The 8,754-nt window shown below is 53.5% G+C and overlaps 3 pseudogenes; all 3 read right to left on the reverse strand.

The window, feature by feature from the left end:
• Positions 1-461: 461 nt before the first annotated feature.
• Positions 462-579, reverse strand: LOC116273236 (annotated as a pseudogene).
• A 4,475-nt stretch (positions 580-5,054) lies between these two features.
• Positions 5,055-5,173, reverse strand: LOC116273227 (annotated as a pseudogene).
• Positions 5,174-7,467: 2,294 nt separating this feature from the next.
• On the reverse strand, positions 7,468-7,586 carry LOC116273234 (annotated as a pseudogene).
• Between the last annotated feature and the right edge of the window lie 1,168 nt (positions 7,587-8,754).

The raw sequence follows: 8,754 nt of genomic DNA on the forward strand, positions 1-8,754 counted from the left end.
CACATGCATGGGCAAGCAATGTCCTTTCCACGGATGAGCAGCTTCTGTGTTGTGGACCAGGCTTCTAAGCTGGCCTGTGTGGTAACTACCTCCCCTGCCCTCTCTTTCCCATGGCGTAGACTGCTGCAGCAGTGTTCGATTAGTAAATTGAATTGCTTGGCCATTCTGGGAGTGGGAAGACACCTCTGACAGCAAATAACATGGGTCTGCAAATTTGCTTGTCAAGTTCTGGCCTGCCCCAGCAGTAGCCTGGCTCCTGGAAGGATGGTGTTGAGACAGAAGTGCTGGGATGGTGCTATCCTTTGGCAATGCAGGGGCAGGCTCCCAGGAGGAGGTTCGGGGCTTTGGAAGGGGCCAATGAGGGGGGCTTAAAAGGAAAGCAAAGTTAGGCAGCGGTTGGGAAGCATGAGAAAGATAGGGAGAATGGAGGGAGCAAAGAAACCAAAAAAAAAAAAACCACAAGCCTAGAGCACCCAGTGTTCCAGGTGGTCTCCCATCCAAGTACTAACCAGGCCCAACCCTGCTTAGATTCTGAGATCACACGAAATCTGACGCATTCAATGTGGTATGACCATAGACACGAGCAGAGTTGCCTGGCAGCCCCAAGAGCTCAGCCCAGTCACACCCGCCTGGTTCCAGCAGTCACCACCAGACTGGGGTGGTGGGACTAAAATAAGAGACCACTGAACTGCTCACCCACATCCTTCCCCTGGCTCTTGAGCTTCCGAGCTTCCACTGCATTGGGCTCACTCAGAACAGGCTGTGCTCTGAGGTGCCAGGGCCCAGGGCCCACGGTTCTGGGATGTCCTCTTGTCCTCAGTCTTGCTGCTGAGGTATTGATTTGGATCCCTTGCCACCCCTCCTGCATGGCACCCTTTCGCCCCACCCACCCAAAGCTGTCAGGACAGGCCAGGCAAACAACAAATTGGAGCCAGACTCCTGGTAGGGCAATGGTGTGGCAAATGCAATGTAATGTTTCTACCTGGTGGTGTCGCAGTGGCAGACTCCCAGGAGGAGGTCCCAGGTTGCGGAGGGGCACAGGTGAGCACAAAAGCAGGAGCAGACTCATGGAGCTGTTGGGAAATATGGCCACAATAGGGGTAAGGGAGGGAGCTGAAAAGCCAAAACAAACAAACAAAAAAACTACAGAACACTGTATTCTGAGGTACCAACCAGGCCTGACACTGTTAGCTCCAAGATCAGAGGATATCAGGCACCTTCAGAGTGGCATGCCAGACACTGGGAGAGGCATCTGACTGCCCCAAGAGCCAGGCTCTGCTATGCCTGCCTGATTTCAGCCGTCATTGCCAAGCTCGTGCCAAGGCACTCAGTTGGGTACCCCAGAGCTTCTCATCTGCAGCTTTCCCCTGGCTCCCATGCTCCCAAACTTCCAGCATATCAGGACCACTCAAAACTTGGTGGGCTCCAACACAGCAGTGCCCAGTGCCCACGATCCCAGGGGCAAATAGCCTGCCCAGCCATATGGAACATTTTTCTCACAACACCCTCACTACCCTCATTTACCACAATGAAGAACTGGCCCTTGGGCAAGAGGGCATGGGGCCCTTCTTTGCCCACTCTGGCACTAGAACCACCAGCCTGATTCTGGGAAAGAAGGGCTGACACACTCAGACACACCCCCACCAACCCCATGAGCAAACGCACCCCACACAAGAACACTCACAGGTACATGTGCGGGGCAAAACACTAACCCAGAAAAATACAGCCACAGACAGCTTAAAGGAGTGCAAGTGAGAGGGAGATGTAGAGACAGAAATGGAGGGAGGGAGAGAAACAGAGATGAGAAAGACATCGAACGGGGACTGTGAGACACAGACAGAGAGATAGAGAGAGAAGGCGGCAAGAAAACCACGAGGTGGAGGGGAAAGAAGAGAAAAAGTGAGGGTGAGAGAGCTAGAGACCAAGAGCGATAAAGGTGTGAAGAGGGAGAGACTTTCTCAGCTAAACAAGGCCCTTATCAGCAGGCTGGGATACGGTGGAGTGTGTTTGGGATGGGCTAGAACAGGCTGGAAAGGTGGGTCATGTGAGAAGACATACAAAACACTGATGGTTAGGTATAATGGCTCATGCCTGTAAGCCCAGCACTTTGGGAGGCCGAGGTGGGAGAATATCTATTAAAAATAAAAAATTAACCAGGCATGGGGATGGGCACCTTTAGTCCCAGCCACTCAGGAGGTTGAAGAGGGGGAAGGGCAGGAACCCAGGAGGTGGAGCTTGAAATGAGCCGAGAAAGAAAGAGAGAAAGAAAAGAATGGAATAAAGAAAGAAAGAGAGAAAGAAAGAAAGAAAGAAAGAAAGAAAGAAAGAAAGAAAGAAAGAGAGAGAGAGAGAGAGAGAGAGAGAGAAAGAAAGAAAGAAAGAAAGAAAGAAAGAAAGAAAGAAAGAAAGAAAGAAAGGAAGGAAGGAAGGAAGGAAGGAAGGAAGGAAGGAAGGAAGGAAGGAAGGAAGGAAGGAAGGAAGGAAGGAAGGAAAGAAAGAAAGAAAGAAAGAAAGAAAGAAAGAAAGAAAGAAAGAAAAGAAAGAAGAAAGAAAGAGAAAGAAAAGAAAGAAAAAAGAAGGAAAGAAAGAAATAAAGATAGAGAAAGAAAGAAAGAGAAAGAGAGAAAGAAAAAAAGAAAAAGAAAGAAGAGAGAGAGAGAAGGAAAGAAAAGAAGGTACAAAAGAAAGAAAGACAAGAAAGAAAGCAAAAAAGCCTACAGCACCTGGTATTCCCATATAGTCTCCCATGCAAGTACTAACCATTCCAGACCCTGCTTAGTTTCCGAGATCAGACTAGATCACGTTCAGTGTGGTGTGGCCGTGGATGCGAGCAGAGGTGCCTGGCTGCCCCAAGAGCCTGGCCCAGCCATGCCCGAGGTCTTCCAGCCAGCAACGCTGGCCTGGGGCCACTGGGATCATATCAGGACCCCAGAGCCCCTTGCCCACGGCTTTCCTCTGGCTCCTGAGCTCCTGAGATTTCACCACGTCGGGTCTGCTCAGAACAGGGAGTGCTCTGAGGCATCAGGGCGTAGGGCCCACGATCCTGGGACCCTGACTGGTCCTCCTCTCTGTCATGGAGTTATTCTTTTGGATCCCTGGCCACTCAGGAGCTCCTGTCAGGCCCCATCGTGTCCCACCCAGCCAGAGCCATCACGGCTGGCCAAGGTCAAACAGCCACCTAGCCGCACATGGCCTTTTTCTCACAACACCCCCACCACAGTCGCTTGTAAAGATGAAGATGCGCCAGGTGGGCAAGAGGTTGGGGGTTGGGGTATGGCCCTGCTTCGCCCCGGGATGGCACTATAACTGGCAGCCTGATCTCCAGCAGGAGGGGCTGAGAGAAACCCAGACACACCCCACCACCACCAGGAGCAAATCCACAGCCAAACACACAGACACACATGGGAAATCGCAAGCACGTCACAAACACACACACACACATACACACACGCACACACACAAGTACACACACACACAAACGGCTTTAAGGAGATTAAGGAAGAGATGGATGGAGAGATTGAAACCAAGGGAGGGAGAGATACAGTGATCGAGAGAGACATAGGGGAGGTGGAGAGGGAAAGAGACAGACAGAGAGGTGGAGAAAGAGAGAGGGACAGAGAAAGAGAGAGAGACATAGAGACAGAGGGAAGATGACAGAAGTAGCGCGAGGTGCGGGGACAAACCCAGAAGAGAGAGGTGCAGGGAGGTACAGAGTGAAATCAATAGAGCCTTGGAGAGGGAGCACCCTGCTCCGGTAGGCAGGGTCATTTTGAGCAGGCCGGGATATGTTGGAAGGGGCTTGGACTGGGCCAGAATAGGGTGGACAGGCAGTCCATGCAAGAGGAGCTACGGAGTGCTGATATGGGTTTTGTCCTGGATTAATTGCTTCCTTTGGAGGTGGGTTTCATAGGTTCTTTCCTTTGTTGGCACCTCCCAGTGCTCTTGGTGCGGTGCGGTGGTCACATTGATTTGCAGAGTGCGCCCACCCAATTAGCAGGAGATGTGTCACTGGGTGTGCCCACTGGGACTGAGGCCTGGGTCTCTGGTGTGTCCTCGGGACTGGAGTTTACACGAAGTTGGAGGCAATGGGAATCTGGGTGCACAGGGACTGCTTCCCAGTGTATGGCGAGGCAATGTCCTTCCCCCAGATAAAGCAGAGCCCTGTGTTCTGGAGCGGAGGTCCTGGATAGCGTGTGTGGCACCCACTGCCCCTGCCCTCCCCTTCCCCCAATTAGGAAGGTGGCGGACGATGAGTGGACTGAATCACTTGGGTATTCCGGTAGCGGGAAGGCACGGTGAATGGCAGGGAACCCGCAACTGTATGGGCTCCTGGCGGGTCGGCGGCAAGGTGGAAGCGATGGAATACTGCTGCTCAGTGGTGCTTTGGTGGCAGACCCCCCAGAAGGAGGTTCCCGACTGTGGCGGGGGTTTAGGCAGGCAATAAAGTGGGAGCAGAGTCGGGGAGGCTGGGAAGCATGGCGACAGTAGGGGGAAGGGTAGGAGGGGGGAAGCCACAAAAGCCTACAGCATGCAATGGATCACGCCTGTAATCCTAGCACTTTGGGAGGCCGATGCGGGTGGATCACGAGGTCAGGAGATCCAGACCAGCCTGGCTAGCATGGTGAAACACCGTCTCCACTAATACTACAATACATGAGCCGGGCGTGGTGGAGGACACCTATAGTCCCAGTTGCTCAGGAGGCTGAGGCAGGAGAATGGCATGAACCCTGGATGCAGAGCTTGCAGTGAGCTGAGATCACGCCACTACACGCCAGCCTGGGTGACAGAGCGATACTCCGTTTGGAAGAGAAGGAAGAAGGAAGGAAGGAAGGAAGGAAGGAAGGAAGGAAGGAAGGAAGGAAGGAAGGAAGGAAGGAAGGAAGGAAGGAAGGAAGGAAGGAAGGAAGGAAGGAAAGAAAGAAAAAGAAAGAAAGAAAAGAAAGAAAGAAAGAAAGAAAGAAAGAAAAGAAAAGAAAGAAAGAAAGAAAGAAAAGAGAGAGAGAAGGGAGGAAAGAAAGGTGGAAAAGAAAGAAAGACAAGAAAGAAAGCAAAAAAGCCTAAAACATCCTATATTTCCAGGTGGTCTCCCATCCCAGTACTAACTAGGACCAATCCTGCTTAGCTACCGAGATCAGATGAGAACGGGCGTGTTCAGGGTGGTATGGCTGTACATGCTGGCAGAGGCACCTGGCTGCCCCAAGAGCCCAGCCCAGCCATGCCCACTGGCTTCCAGCCTGCACCACCAGCCCGGGGTAGCTGGGATCGAATCGGGACTCCTGAGCCGCTCGCCCGCGGCCTTCCCTCTGCTCCCGAGCTCCCGAGCTTCCACCACGTCAGGCCCGTTCAGAACAGGGAGTGCTCTGAGGCATCAGGGCCCAGGGCCCTGAATCCTGGGACCCCATCCCATCCTCAGCCCTGTCGTGGAGATGTTCTTTAGGATCCCAGGCCGTTCAGGAGCTCCTGCGAGGCCGCCTCTTGCTCCACCCACTCAGAGCCATCAGGGCTGGGCAGGGGTGAACAGCCGGCCCAACCACGTGGCTTTTTTCTCACAATTTCCCCACCACGGTCGCTTGTCCTGACCAAGAACTGGTCGGTGGGCAAGTAGGCGTGGGGGTATAGAAGTTGGTGAATGGCCCTGCTTTTCCCCAGGCTGGCACTAGAGCCGGCAGCCTGATCCCCGGCGAGAGTTGCTGAGAGAAACCCAGTCACACCCCACCACCATCAGGAGAAAACCCACAGCCACACACACAGACCCACCTGGGCGCTCATGCACGGGAACCCACACACACGCGCAAACACGCACAGACACGCACACACACACATGCATGCACATGCAAACATCTTGAAGGAGAGCAAGGAAGAGATAGATGGAGAGATTGAAACTGAGGGACAGAAACAGACATCAGTCGAGAGAGACAGGGGAGGGGGAGAGAGAAAGAGACAGACAGAGAGGCAGAGGAAGAGAGAGGAATGGAGAAAGGGAGACAGACAGAGAGACAGAGGGAAGGCAACAGAAGGAGCGTGAGTTGCAGGGGCAAACCCAGAGGAGAGAAGTGGAGGAAGCTAGAGAGCGAGAACGATAGAGCTTTGGAGAGGGAGCGCCCTGCTCCAGTAAGCAGGGCCCTTTTGAGTAGGCTGGGTTAGGGTTGAGGCCATGGTCTGGGTCAGAACAGGGTGACCAGGCCGTCCATGCAAGAGGAGTAATGGAGCGCTGAGATGGGTTTGGTCTTGGGTTAATTGCTTGCTTTAGAGGTGGGTTTCGTAGGCTCCTTCCTATATTGGCACCTCCCTGTGCTCCTGGTGCAGTGCGTTGGACCCCTAGATTTGCAGAGTGCACCAGACCATTTGGCAGAAGTCATGGCATTGGACGTGCCCACAGTGCCCGAGGCCTGGGTCTCTGGCAAGTTCTCAGGACTGGAGTTTACACGAAGTTGGTGGCAATAGAATCTGGGTGCACAGGGACTGTTTTCCTGGTGAGTGGCAAAGCAATGTTCTTCCCCCGCATAAAGCAGCTCCTGTGTTAGGGAGCAGAAATATTGACTGGAGTGTGTGGCACCCGCTGCCCCTGCCTGCCCCTTCCTCCAGTTTGGAAGGTTGCAGCGGCGCCCGATCAGTGCATTGAATCACCTGGGCATTCTGGGAGAGGCAAGGCAGTGCAAACCATAGGAAACATGCCCCTGCGCATTTATGGTTCCGCCCCCTGCCCTCCCGGGATGGACCTGGGCTCCTGGATTGGCGGCGGCGAGGTGGATGCGGTGGGAGGCTGCTGACCGGTTCTGCTTTTGGGGCGGATCCCCAAGAGGACGTCCTCAGCTGCAGAGGGGATGTAGGCGGGCGATAAAGTGCGAGCAGAGTCCAGGGAGGTTGGGAAGCATGGAGACAGCAGGGGGAAAGGAGGGAGGAGGGAAAACACAAAAGACTACAGCAGGACGAGATCCTGACCAGCCTGGCTAACACGGTGAAACCCCATCTCTGCTAAAGCTACAAAACATGAGCCTGGGGTGGGTGCAAGTGTCTGCAATCCCCGCTGCTCGGGAGGCCGAGGCAGGAGAATGGTGTGAACCTGGGAGACAGAGCTTGCAATGAGCCGAGATCGTGCCACTGCACTCTGCCCTGGGTGGTAGAGCGAGACTCCGTCTGGAAGAAAAGGAAAGGAAGGAAGGAAGGAAGGAAGGAAGGAAGGAAGGAAGGAAGGAAGGAGAAAGAAAGAAAAAGAAAGAAAGAAGGAAAGAGAGAGGGAGGGAAGGAAGGAAGAAAGGAAGGAAGGAAGGAGAAGAAAGAAAGAGAGAAAAGAAAGAAGGAAAGAAAGAAACAGAGAGAAAGAAGAAAGAAAGAAAAAGAAAGAAAAGGAAAAAAGAAAGAAGGAAAGAAAGAAAGAGAGGAAGAGAGGAAAGAAAGAAAGAAAAGAGAGAGAGAAGGAAATAAAGGAAGGTAGAAAAGAAAGAAAGACAAGAAAGAAAGCAAAAAAGCCCACAGCACCCAGTATTCCCAGGCAGTCTCCCATCCAAGTACTAACCAGGCCCAAACCTGCATATCTTCCGAGACCAGATGAGATCTTGCTGGTTCAGGGTGGTATGGCCTTAGACACTGGCAAAGGTGCCTGGCTGCCACAAGAGCCCTGCCCAGCCATGCCCGCCGGCATCCAGGCAGTACAGCCAGCCCAGGGCCTCCAGGCATGTATCGGGACCCCAGAGCCACTCCACAGCCTTCCCCTGGATCCCGAGCTGCCGAGCTTCCACCACGTCCGGCCCACTCTGAACAAGGAGTGCTCTGAGGCATCAGGGCCCAGGGCCAATGATCCTGGGATCCCATCCGGTCCTCTGCCCTGTTGCAGACGTATTCTTTTGGATCCTTGGCAGCTCAGGAGCTCCTGCAAGGCCCCCTCTTGTCCCACCAAACCAGACCTATCAGGGCTGGCCAAGGGTGAACAGGGGGCCCAGCGGCGTGTGGCCTTTTTCTCACAACGAGAACACCCGTGCCTGTGCCTCTGACTCTGGACCCCTGCCCTCCCAGGCTGGAGTCGGGCTCCTGGTGGGGCGGCGAATAGCTGGAAGCGGTGGAATGCTGCTGCCCAGTGGTGCTTTGCTGGCACACCCCCAGAAGGTGTTCCATGCGTGCGTTCCATGGATAAAGGGGGAGCAGAGTCAGAGGAATTTGGGAAGCATGGTGATAGTAGGAGGAAGGGAGTGAGGGGGAAAGCCAAAATAGCCTGCAGCAGGCCGTGACTGGTGGATCACGCCTGTAATCCCAGCGCTTTGGGAGGCCGAGGCATGTGGATCACGAGGTCAGGAGATCCAGACAAGCCTGACTTACACAGTGAAACCCCGTCTCTACTAAAGGTACAAAACATGAGCCGGGCATGGTGGCAGGTACCTGTAGTCCCAGCTGCTCGAGAGGCTGAGGTAGGAGAATGGCGTGAACCCAGCAGGTGGAGCTTGCAGCGAGCTGAGATCGTGCCACTGCTCTCCAGCCTGGGTGACAGAGTGGGAGTCCATTTGGAAGAGAAAGAAAGAAAGAAAGAAAGAAAGAAAGAAAGAAAGAAAGAAAGAAAGAAAGAAAGAAAGAAAGAAAGAAAGAAAGAAAGAAAGAAAGAAAGAAAGAAAGAAAGAAGGAAGGAAGGAAGGAAGGAAGGAAGGAAGGAAGGAAGGAAGGAAGGAAGGAAGGAAGGAAGAAGGAAGGAAGGAAGGAAGGAGAGAGGAAGGAAGGAAGGAAGGAAGGAAGGAAGGAAGGAAGGAAGGAAGGAATGAAGAATAA

The sequence above is a fragment of the Papio anubis genome, unplaced genomic scaffold (assembly GCF_008728515.1).
Source record: "Papio anubis isolate 15944 unplaced genomic scaffold, Panubis1.0 scaffold48, whole genome shotgun sequence".
NCBI classification, from domain to species: Eukaryota; Metazoa; Chordata; class Mammalia; order Primates; family Cercopithecidae; genus Papio; species Papio anubis.